The sequence below is a fragment of the Manis pentadactyla genome, chromosome 14 (genome assembly GCF_030020395.1).
Source record: "Manis pentadactyla isolate mManPen7 chromosome 14, mManPen7.hap1, whole genome shotgun sequence".
Lineage (NCBI taxonomy): Eukaryota > Metazoa > Chordata > Mammalia > Pholidota > Manidae > Manis > Manis pentadactyla.
Window position 1 is genome coordinate 52,111,032 of NC_080032.1, and position 12,947 is coordinate 52,123,978.

The 12,947-nt window shown below is 43.3% G+C and overlaps 1 protein-coding gene across 2 annotated transcripts in view; it reads right to left on the reverse strand.

Annotated features, from left to right (window-relative positions):
- BTD (biotinidase) overlaps positions 1-12,947 on the reverse strand; it is a 61,294-nt gene that overhangs the window by 6,276 nt on the left and 42,071 nt on the right. The window contains exon 1 of one of the 2 annotated variants that reach the window (XM_057491532.1): positions 9,495-9,643. The exons of the other annotated variant lie outside the window; for it this stretch is intronic. The gene's annotated coding sequence lies outside the window, so the exon portion shown is untranslated. Of the gene's footprint in view, positions 1-9,494; positions 9,644-12,947 lie in introns of those variants that run through there. 2 annotated transcript variants of the gene reach the window in all.

A 12,947-nucleotide genomic window follows, 5' to 3' on the forward strand; every position in this document is an offset into this window, starting at 1 on the left:
TCCAGGAATGAAACAATATTAAGAGAACCGTGTGACCAATCCAAAAGGAACAATATCCATATTATAGGGGTCCCAGAAGAAGAAGAGAGAGGAAAAGAGATGGAAAGTATCTTAGAAGAAATAGTTGCTGAAAACTTCCCCACACTGGGGGAGGAAGTAATCGAACAGACCACGGAAATACACAGAACCCCCAACAGAAAGGATCCAAGAAGGACAACACCAAGACACATAATAATTAAAATGGCAAAGATCAAGGACAAGGAAAGAGTGCTAAAGGCAGCTAGAGAGAAAAAGGTCACCTATAAAGGGAAACCCATCAGGCTAACGTCAGATTTCTCAACAGAAACCCTACAGGCCAGAAGAAAATGGCATGATATATTTAATACAATGAAACAGAAGGGCCTTGAACCAAGGATACTGTATCCAGCACGACTATCATTCAAATATGACGGTGGGATTAAACAATTCCCAGACAAACAAAAGCTGAGGGAATTTGCTTTCCACAAACCACCTCTACAGAACATCTTACAGGGACTGCTCTAGATGGGAGCACTCCTAGAAAGAGCACAGCACAAAACACCCAACATATGAAGAATCGAGGAGGAGGAACAAGAAGGGAGAGAAGAAAAGAATCTCCAGACAGTGTATATAACAGCTCAATAAGCGAGCTAAGTTAGGCAGTAAGATACTAAAGAGGCTAACCTTGAACCTTTGGTAACCACGAATTTAAAGCCTGCAATGGCAATAAGTACATATCTTTCAATAGTCACCCTAAATGTTAATGGGTTGAATGCACCAATCAAAAGACACAGAGTAACAGAATGGATAAAAAAGCAAGACCCATCTATATGCTGCTTACAAGAAACTCACCTCAAACCCAAAGACATGTACAGACTAAAAGTCAAGGGATGGAAAAACATATTTCAAGCAAACAACAGTGAGAAGAAAGCAGGGGTTGCAGTACTAATATCAGACAAAATAGACTTCAAAACAAAGAAAGTAACAAGAGATAAAGAAGGACACTACATAATGATAAAGGGCTCAGTCAAACAAGAGGATATAACCATTCTAAATATATATGCACCCAACACAGGAGCACCAGCATATGTGAAACAAATACTAACAGAACTAAAGGGGGATATAGACTGCAGTGCATTCACTCTAGGAGACTTCAACACACCACTCACCCCAAAGGATAGATCCACTGGGCAGAAAATAAGTAAGGACACGGAAGCACTGAACAACACAGTAGAGCAGATGGACCTAATAGACATCTATAGAACTCTACATCCAAAAGCAGCGGGATATACATTCTTCTCAAGTGCACATGGAACATTCTCCAGAATAGACCACATACTAGGCCACAAAAAGAGCCTCAGAAAATTCCAAAAGATTGAAATCCTACCAACCAACTTTTCAGACCACAAAGGCATAAAACTAGAAATAAACTGTACAAAGAAAGCAAAGAGGCTCACAAACACATGGAGGCTTAACAACACGCTCCTAAATAATCAATGGATCAATGACCAAATCAAAATGGAGATCCAGCAATATATGGAAACAAATGACAACAACAACACTAAGCCCCAACTTCTGTGGGACACAGCAAAAGCAGTCTTAAGAGGAAAGTATATAGCAATCCAAGCATATTTAAAAAAGGAAGAGCAATCCCAAATGAATGTTCTAATGTCACAATTATCGAAATTGGAAAAAGAAGAACAGATGAGGCCTAAGGTCAGCAGAAGGAGGGACATAATAAAGATCAGAGAAGAAATAAATAAAATTGAGAAGAATAAAACAATAGCAAAAATCAATGAAACCAAGAGCTGGTTCTTCGAGAAAATAAACAAAATAGATAAGCCTCTAGCCAGACTTATTAAGAAGAAAAGAGAGTCAACATAAATCAACAGTATCAGAAACGAGAAAGGAAAAATCACGACGGACCCCAAGGAAATGCAAAGAATTATTGGAGAATACTATGAAAACCTATATGCTAACAAGCTGGGAAACCTAGGAGAAATGGACAACTTCCTAGAAAAATACAACCTTCCAAGATTGACCCAGAAAGAAACAGAAAATCTAAACAGACCAATTACCAGCAACGAAATTGAAGCGGTAATCCAAAAACTACCAAAGAACAAAACCCCCGGGCCAGATGGATTTACCTCGGAATTTTATCAGACATACAGGGAAGACATAATACCCATTCTCTTTAAAGTTTTCCAAAAAATAGAGGAAGAGGGGATACTCCCAAACTCATTCTATGAAGCTAACATCACCCTAATACCAAAACCAGGCAAAGACCCCACCAAAAAAGAAAACTACAGACCAATATCCCTGATGAACGTAGATGCAAAAATACTCAACAAAATATTAGCAAACCGAATTCAAAAATACATCAAAAGGATCATACACCATGACCAAGTGGGATTCATCCCAGGGATGCAAGGATGGTACAACATTCGAAAGTCCATCAACATCATCCACCACATCAACAAAAAGAAAGACAAAAACCACATGATCATCTCCGTAGATGCTGAAAAAGCATTTGACAAAGTTCAACATCCATTCATGTTAAAAACTCTCAGCAAAATGGGAATAGAGGGCAAGTACCACAACATAATAAAGGCCATCTATGATAAACCCACAGCCAACATTATATTGAACAGCGAGAAGCTGAAAGCATTTCCGCTGAGATCGGGAACTAGACAGGGATGCCCACTCTCTCCACTGTTATTTAACATAGTACTGGAGGTCCTAGCCACGGCAATCAGACAAAATAAAGAAATACAAGGAATCCAGATTGGTAAAGAAGAAGTTAAACTGTCACTATTTGCAGATGACATGATACTGTACATAAAAAACCCTAAAGACTCCACCCCAAAACTACTAGAACTGATATCGGAATACAGCAAAGTTGCAGGATACAAAATCAACACACAGCAATCTGTGGCTTTCCTATATACCAACAATGAACCAACAGAAAGAGAAATCAGGAAAACAACTCCATTCACAATTGCATCAAAAAAAATAAAATACCTAGGAATAAACCTAACCAAAGAAGTGAAAGACTTATACTCTGAAAACTACAAGTCACTCTTAAGAGAAATTAAAGGGGACACTAACAGATGGAAACTCATCCCATGCTCGTGGCTAGGAAGAATTAATATCGTTAAAATGGCCATCCTGCCCAAAGCAATATACAGATTTGATGCAATCCCTATGAAACTACCAGCAACATTCTTCAATGAACTGGAACAAATAATTCAAAAATTCATATGGAAACACCAAAGACCCCGAATAGCCAAAGCAATCCTGCGAAAGAAGAATAAAGTAGGGGGGATCTCACTCCCCAACTTCAAGCTCTACTATAAAGCCATAGTAATCAAGACAATTTGGTACTGGCACAAGAGCAGAGCCACAGACCAATGGAACAGACTAGAGAATCCAGACATTAACCCAGACATATATGGTCAATTAATATTTGATAAAGGAGCCATGGACATACAATGGCGAAATGACAGTCTCTTCAACAGGTGGTGCTGGCAAAACTGGACAGCTACATGTAGGAGAATGAAACTGGACCATTGTCTAACCCCATATACAAAAGTAAACTCAAAATGGATCAGAGACGTGAATGTAAGTCGTGAAACCATTAAACTCTTGGAAGAAAACATAGGCAAAAACCTCTTAGACATAAACATGAGTGACCTCTTCTTGAACATATCTCCCCAGGCAAGGAAAACAACAGGAAAAATGAGTAAGTGGGACTATATTAAGCTGAAAAGCTTCTGTACAGCAAAAGACACCATCAATAGAACAAGAAGGATCCCTACAGTATGGGAGAATATATTTGAAAATGACACATCCGATAAAGGCTTGACGTCCAGAATATATAAGGAGCTCACATGCCTCAACAAACAAATAACAAATAACCCAATTAAAAAATGGGCAGAGGAACTGAACAGACAGTTCTCCAAAAAAGAAATACAGATGGCCAACAGACACATGAAAAGATGCTCCACATCGCTAATTATCAGAGAAATGCAAATTAAAACTACAATGAGGTATCACCTCACACCAGTAAGGATGGCTGCCATCCAAAAGACAGAGAACAACAAATGTTGGCGAGGCTGTGGAGAAAGGGGAACCCTCCTACACTGCTGGTGGGAATATAAACTAGTTCAACCATTGTGGAAAGCAGTATGGAGGTACATCAAAATGCTCAAAACAGACTTACCATTTGACCCAGGAATTCCACTCCTAGGAATTTACCCTAAGAACGCAGCAATCAAGTTTGAGAAAGACAGATGCACCCCTATGTTTATTGCAGCACTATTTACAATAGCCAAGAATTGGAAGCAACCTAAATGTCCATCGATAGATGAATGGATAAAGAAGATGTGGTACATATACACAATGGAATACTACTCAGCCATAAGAAAAGGGCAAATCCAATCATTTGCAGCAACATGGATGGAGCTGGAGGGTATTATGCTCAGTGAAACAAGCCAAGCGGAGAAAGAGAAATACCAAATGATTTCACTTATCTGTGGAATATAAGAACAAAGGAAAAACTGAAGGAACAAAACAGCAGCAGAATCACAGAACTCAAGAATGGACTAACAGGTACCAAAGGGAAAGGGACTGGGGAGGATGGGTGGGTAGGGAGGGATAAGGGGGGGAGAAGTAGGGGGGTATTAAGATTAGCATCCATAGCGGGGTGGGAGAAAGGGGAGGGCTGTACAACACAGAGAAGACAAGTAGTGATTCTACAACAGGTTGCTACGCTGATGGACAGTGACTGTAAAGGGGTTTATAGGGGGGACCTGGTATAGGGGAGAGCCTAGTAAACATAATATTCGTCATGTAAGTGTAGATTAGTGATACCAAAAACAAAGCAAAAAAAAAAAAAAAAAAAGGGCAGTTCCTGTGTGGTAACCTCCAACGAGTTGTACACAAGGGTATAAAGGGCATATAAAAGTGTAGGCAAAGGGTCTGTTTGTGTTTATACAGAGGATCAAAGCCTAATTGGGCTACCCCGAAAATGAACTAAGATACGATATGAAAAAGAACTTCCAACATCTGCACTCTCTGGAAGACTCATGCCAGAAGATGATCATCAAAAAACCCCAACAAAGATCCACGCACTGCTACAGCTGTAGATGCACTCATCCCACCAGTTCCTGGACTTGCCATGGGAATGAGGAAGGAGATATCTAAGCTGGCCTGTGCATACAGTAAAACAACAAATTTGACTGGATCTATACTGTTGGAACTCAACCAAGAATTTGGAGAAGTGCAAATTGTAGCGCTCCAAACTCTTACAACTACAGACTATTTACTGTTAAAAGAACATATGGCATGTGAACAGTCCCCAGGAATGGGTTGTTTTAATTTGTCTGATTTCTCTCAGACTGTTCAAGTTCAGTTGGACAATATCCAACATATCATAGATAAGTTTTCACAAATGCCTAAGGTGCCTAACTGGTTTTCTTGGTTTCACTGGAGATGGCTGGTAATTACAGATATGCTTTGGTTATGTAACTATACTCCTATTATGTTAATGTGTGTGCGCAATTTAAGTAGTAGCTTAAAACCTATACATGCTGAAGTTACTCTACAAGAAGATATGTCAAAGAAATAATCAATCTTCCCATGTTTTCTTCCGTCTGCTACTTCTAGAGCTTTTCTTCTTCCTTCCTAATTACAACCCTTAAATAGAATTCGTGCCTCATATCAAATTTACCGAGTATCATAATTCTTCCAAGTGGTAAAGATACCTCAAGACAAATGCTGGGCATAGAAGCCACAGGGCATAAATATGCAAAGAAGTAAAAAGCTAACCTTTTCAAACAATAAGGCTTCCCTCTCACTTACCAACTTCACATTTCCCTGTATGGCCCCGGAAGATGACTGGTTAGCCAGAGACGGGTAAGATTCCTCAAGGGAGGAACAACCTAAGACAGGCACAGTCGCAGGGGGGCCATCAGGTGAGAAATTGGGGATCAACAGAGGTGAGGCTTAGAACCTCACCCCCCCTGTTCTGAGAGAAATCTGCATACGTGGATGTTTTATTGCCCTTGTCTAGCTTGGATTAACACATAGTCTACAGGCACACACCTGATCATCTACATTTGCTCTCTTACAACACTAAACTATGTTTTCTACCTTTATCTTGTATCTACCTACCACTTCAGCATTTTATTAAAAATAATAATAATAAAGAGAGAAATGTGGTATCCACATATAAATCAAGTATAAAAACCAAATGAGTATTCATATTTGAACTGACTGTTTAGAGTTCATAATGCATGAGCAAAACCAAAAGTTTCTGTGATGACTGCCCTTGTACTGTTCACTATGTAACTTATTCATTATGTAAGAATTTGTTCTCCATGTAAGAACTTGTTTGTTATGCCTCAGAAGATTGGAGACTGACGAAAATTAGGCTTGGGGTGGATTAATGATTGTGCATTGAGCATTGACTCCCCTATACAGAATCTTATTGTCGTTAACAACCATTTGATCAATAAATATGAGAGATGCCCTCACAAAAAAAAAAAAGAAAAAAAAAAAAAAAGGACAGACTTCCAATGGTAAAATAAATAAGTAACCGGGATGTAATGTATAGCAAAAGGAATATAGTCAAGATATTGTAACAGCTTGGTAGGGTGATAGCTGGAACCTAGAATTATGTATATAAATGTTCTACCACTGTGTTGTACACTTGAAACTAATGTAATGTAATACTGTGCGTCAACTACCCTTCAATAAAAAATAATTATTAAAAAATAAAAATAAAAAAATAAAATAAAAAAAGAAGCTTTGACACATGTCCATTCTATATTTGTATTGAGTCATGTTTTTAACTTTTTGAAAATTATACTTGACAAGTATTTTCCTTTATTAAAAACAAAACTTTGAGAGCACTGAACAGTTTATTATGGACAATGACACTTAAATTATATATACATATTAGATTAATATCAAAATTAAATTGCATTTCCTGAATACATATCTGCCAAACCTAAGCTGGGGCGGAACTCTGGGTCTGACGTGATTACCGATCCACTATAGGAAATAATAGCTTTCATGATAAACGGCTTGAGCAATTTTCTGATAGACCTTAATGAGGTAAGAACTCCTGAGGAATGAGGGCTGCCAACCAAGTGACGAGCAGCCGAGTATCTCTAAGCTAGACTCTTCTTCCCTATAAATGCATCTACCAAGGGAAAAACACTTCAGCTGGCTTGTTCAGGCACCCGACTTAGAGTAAGTGTCATATAAAACTCTGACACATCCTTGACATCAGTGTGTCCTAGAAGCTGCCTCCACACATCTAACCACGAAGAGGAGCTGAGGCATCTGTAAGCACTGAACCTCAGTGGCTCTGTCGTGTTCCTGGGCCACAAAGAGAAGGAGCGATTCCTTGCAGTTGGCACAGGTTCAGCACAAACCTTGTGTTTCCTTTGGGGGTAGGTTATTGGGGTGCAAGGGACAATACGGTCACAGTCTCAGGGTCTCAGTATGGCACTTGACAAATGTCTTAAAATGGTCTTGTGGCCTAGCTAGAGAAGCAAGATGTGGGTGGCATCCCCTGCCATGCAAGCAAACACCTCAGTGCAGAGAACACTCTCGAGCGGATCTGTATCATCGGGAGGACTGAGAGCAAAGCTTGGGATTTTTTTACACTGACTTCAGCACAGACATAAATGAGGTGTGTATCAAATGTGTGAATGATGTGAAGTAATTGATATGCGGATGTCAGTAAAGATCTCCAAATAGTCTAACAGGCTGGAATGATGAAATTTGATAGCATAAATGTGAAGTCTGGCTCTCAGGTTAAATAAATTATCCTTGTAAGTACAGGAAGGCAATGGCAGCCCGTGCATGTGAAAAGGCCCAGGGGGTCTGGTTCACAACATGTGCCTTGGGGGCCACAGTGAGATGTGGCTGCCAAAAGTTTTCTGGGGATAATGTCTTGAATGGGAACAGTGCCCTCATCAGACAAAATCAGATTACCTTTTAGAGCTCTGGGCATGAGATGACCTGGGAAGTCTTTGGTGGGAGGGCTGGGGTGCACCTCCCAGGGAACTGCGGGAGAGACACAGCTTGGTGAGAGAGCCCAGGGCGGGCCCGCCAGCCGCCTCAGATCTGTGGAAGATGGCGCACCAACACAAGGGACTCAGTCTGTTCTGGTCAGCTCATAGGACACATCAGTGGGTGGCAGTTCACGGTGGCCAGCTGCTGTTCATCAAAAGGAAGACTTTTCCAGAAGTGCCCAGTGTCCCCAGCTGGAATGAGTGGTCCTGTGGGACAGTGAGTTCTGGGCCACAGAAGGTGTCCAAGGAGAAACAGGATGTCAGGGTGGGGACAAAGAGAGGAGGGTCACCCACCAAAGCTAGACCAGGTCCTCAAGCTCCCATCCAACATTAGTAACACATGTACATGTATTATATCTTAGATATGTCTATACATATGATATATATAACATGTACTGTATGTCATATTATACACATATATTGGTTATATACATGCATTATTAGTTATATGTATCATGTATATGCATTAAAATCAGTTATGTTATTATATGTTAGTTAGATATATTAATATTAGTTAGATATGATGCATATGCATTATAGGCTTTGTATTTTAAATGTAGCAGTAGACAGTGGCTGTCCAGTTAATCCTGACCATCTTGGACAGAGACAGGGACCGTTTGGGGCAAGACCTGCTGGCATGACCGGTTCTGCTCTCCAAACTAACAGACATAGGGAAGCTTTGCTCACATGGAGTTCATCTCTGGTCCAGGCAGAGCAGGGCTTCCTCAAGCAGCAGGCCTGGTTACCCCACCACAAGGGTTAAAGCCCCAACTTCCCTTTGGATACAGGTTTCCTGACAGAGAATTTTCTTACAGTAACTTCAGTCACCGACATTCCCCTCTGTGCCCCACCCTTCCTGGAGAGAGTGGGAAGTGCTAGCCAAACAGGAAACCTTCACAAAGGCTGGCAACAACCCCCATTTGTCGGTTTGGGCTCAGTTCTGTCTGGACTGAGTTCTCACACTGTTCATGGTTTGGCAGAGACCAGATAGGGGCCACAGGTAATCTGAAGGCAGCAAACAGCTGCTCTGTGCACATGACTCCTTCAGTTAAACTACCTCAGAGAGTGTGAGAGGCCATCATGCCTGGTGGTTTTCAGATTTTTCTGCACATCAGGATCCACTGGGGAGCCTTAAAAAACCCCAATGTCCGACCCACACCCCACTGCAGTCGTGAACCCAGTCTCCTGTGTTGGTTTACAAACTGGCCCAGCCATTCCTGCGCACAGCTACATTTGAGGATCAGGGTTCTAGCCCCGGGCCTCTCAGACTTGGGGCAAAAAGCATCAGTTGGGGATCTAGTTAAACTGTAGATTCTGCTGCAGCATGTCTGGGGGGCGCCCAAATTCTGCATTTCTCACAAGCAGGGCGGGGCTGAGGCTGCTGCATACCGAGGCTCCAGCCAGCTGACGGATTCAGCTCCGCCTTTCCCACTGGACTGCTTGGACTGATTTTCCAGGGGGCTGCAGGAACCGCTGGCTGGGGGCTAAGGAGCAACTGGGCCTGCTCTGCACAAGCAGAGGGTCGGACCAGGCATGGTTCTTGCCTTTTGGGCCGCCGTCATCACTTGCTGTTCATAGATGTCCAGATTCTGGCTCATGAGCTCCAAGGCCTGCGCGCGGCTGCTGAGAGCCCAAGGGTTGGGGCTCAGGACCGCGTGGTGCTCGTACACGGCTGCCACAAAGCGCCCGGCCTGGGGAGGCCCCGCGGCGCCGGCTCCCAGGGCAGCCAGGCAGCAGCCGCCCAGGACGAGCCCGAGCAGCGTGCGGGCTCCAGACATGGTTCGCGTCGTCAATCTGGAATGCAATGAGGAAGGGGGAAAACGGCTGAACACAGGGTCCTGCCAAGGATTTAACTTGAGCAGCTGTGACTTATTAATCCCAACAATTAACTCCCCCGCCATGACGCTGCAGCTCAAATAGTTTGTTTCATGCTCCTAATAAAAGGCTATGTTTCTCTTCAAACACGTGGGCAGGCTGCGTGTAAGGCGCTCTGCTAACAGCCTGGATTTAGAGCACTTCCGAAAAAGGCCCAGCTCTGGCCTTGATTTTCCTACCCTGTGCTCGGCAAGACGGCCGGGTCGTGCGGCACCACTCGCTCTTCAAGCGGCCCACTTCAGTTTTGGGCAATAGCAACTACTCGATTTTTTTACATAATTCTGACACACCCCACATCCCCGCCAGCTGCTCTATAGACGCATGCGTTGTCAACCATCAGCAGAGCCATGACTAGTGGGCCTAATAGTACAGCTCAGCTTTCCAACCATAAAAACCCGCTGGGATAAAATTCTCCCTCCCTTTCTTTAGTTAGTAACGAATATAAAAGGTAAGTCTCCCTTTACTCAACACAATGTCCTTCATTTGGGGCAGAGAAGCCGCTGACTGCTACTTAAATGCCCACCGAAGTACATCTGCTCCGCCATGGGCAGCGGTCTCCCGGCCCGGGCACACCTTTTTTTCCCTCCTCAAACTTGAGAATCGCTATTGTACGACAGCGCTTAGCATCTCTGCGACTCCAAAACTCTTGCTCAAAAGCGTAACTGAGAATAAAACCCTTTTGCAGTGATAAAATGCAGTTTTCTAGAAAATAAACTAGAAATATCCAGAAAGTAAGCAGCTTTGTAGCTCCTACCATAAGACACTAGAAGTAAATTCTGTCACTTACAATGACACTTCTGTGGCTTCTTGGATTTTGCAAGAAGAGGAATTTTTATTTCTAACAGCTCTGTGTTACTAAGTGGTTTAGAGTAAATAGTCCATTCCTGCCTTCAAAATCAGGCTAGCCTTGCTGACAGTCTGATTTACCAGGGTGTGCGCCACAGCCAGGCCACCTGCTCTGTGGAGATGCGCTGGGGCAGACCAACTGCCCAGGAATACGAATTCAACATCAAGATAACAAAGACAAATCAAGGAGTCACACTGCTGCTCTTTAAAAAGAAAATGAAGCCCAGCCCACGTCTGACTCATAACTCCTATATTTGCATTTCAAGACCGAAAGTGTCCAGGCCACAAATTTATTTTTGTTTTTCTCTCCAATTTCCAGAAACAAAAAGAACCCTAAATATTTTCATTAACAGAACAAGGACTAGGGACATTCAGCCAGAACCTTGGAAAACTGAACATTTCTCAGAAGAGCAGCCTTCTGCCTCCATGCCCACCAGGTCTCACACTATTACTTGTTCCCCAGGGAATAAGTGTACTATCCAAATTCCTAAGGCCAATATTTGTTGCCATTCATCTGGAACACTGTAAACAATTTTTTAAGATTAGAACAAAGGGTCTTTGAGTGAGCAGTCATGAGTTTTGAGTAGGAACAAAAGTATAATTGATAAGCTTTCTTATTAGAGTTTTAGCTTTGAAGACCAACAAGGGCTAATTTTTACAGTCTCAGAATCTCTGGTTTCATAGGATAATAATGAGGAGTGGTTTGGGTAAAACTTTCATCTTCAAAGTCATATTCACAGTATTTCTAAAGTATAAGGCTGAGGCCTAAGAGGTGGGGACAGTGAGGCTGGGGGTGGTGGCAGGTCAGGAGTTCCTGGGGCTAAGAGAGAAGAGTTCACAGCATCCCCCTTCTCATTTCTGATCTGGGAACACAGAGTATTTTTTAAGTCTCAGGGACTTGAAAAATAGCAAAACAATCAAACTGCAGAACCAGCAAGATATCACATTTCTTTCTATTTTGAGAAAATAAAATTTAGATTATTTACAGAAGAGGCCTAGTAGGAGAGCTGTAAGTGGCAATCATTTGTGTGTGAACAAAGGTAGGCTGGTAGTAAGAGGTTATACAGATTGAACCAGGTATCTGTGCTTGAAAGAAGCAAGCTTAGTGAGGCGAGAGAATGAGTAATTATAATAAAAATAGGTACCACAGTTTGCCCTTCCTGAAGAGCAGTGAAATAGCTGCCATTTGAACCAGATTTGCAAATGGTGGTTTTTCTTAGTTGGCACCACACAGCTGTCTCAGGAAAAACCAGACAAGGCCCAGGCGGAGCCTTTGAAGGGCGTGGCAGGCAGGACCAGAAGGGCCCAGGCACCATCTGGATGGATCCCAGTAGTTCCCAGGTGCTGGCTTGTGATGGCATGCACAGGTAGGTTTGAGGGGCAGGGGATCCCTGAAACAAGGGGGCTGGAAGCCCACGGTTCTTGGAAACCAGCACCCAGTCTATGTTTGTAGCTGGCTAGGTCCTGGCCCATAAACAATACGGTAACTAGAGGTGTGTGCTGGGTCTGAAAAGGTAGCTCGCCCCCTCTCCCACTGGAGGGCATCTGACAGGTGAGCCAGCTCCAGGAAGGCGGGCCTGAAGTGCATCCACTCCACCCCCCACTGCCCTCTGAGATGGGGATGGGCTGGGAAGTGCCCTGAATCGCACTGCCAGCAAACAGAGTGAGGAAGGTGCTCTCTAAGGGTGTCACTATGTGTTTTAGAGCGAGCAGTCCAATTCTGCCTTGTAAACAGCCATGGGACACCTGACTGTGGGCCAGACACAAGTACAGTATCAGGGGGTCAGCACTCAACAAGCCGGGCCTTCCCTCGTGAAGCCCTCATTCTGGGCCTATGGGGAGATGGACACAATGTCTGTCAGCGGTTAAGTGCAGAGGAGAAATAAAGACAGGGGAGGGCAGGGAGGGCCTGGCCTGGGTGGGGACAATGTAAACAATATGGTCAGGGAAGGTCTCAAGGAGAAGGGGATGTCTGCAGAAGGTGTGGTCTTCTGTGGCTGCCTCAGGGAAGTCTTGCAGGCAGGGGGAACAGCTTGGTCAAAAGACCTGTGGGGAAGCCTGCAGTGGCTTCAAGAACCAGGAGTGCAGTGGGCAGGAGCCCAGAGACGAGGGCACGGCAGT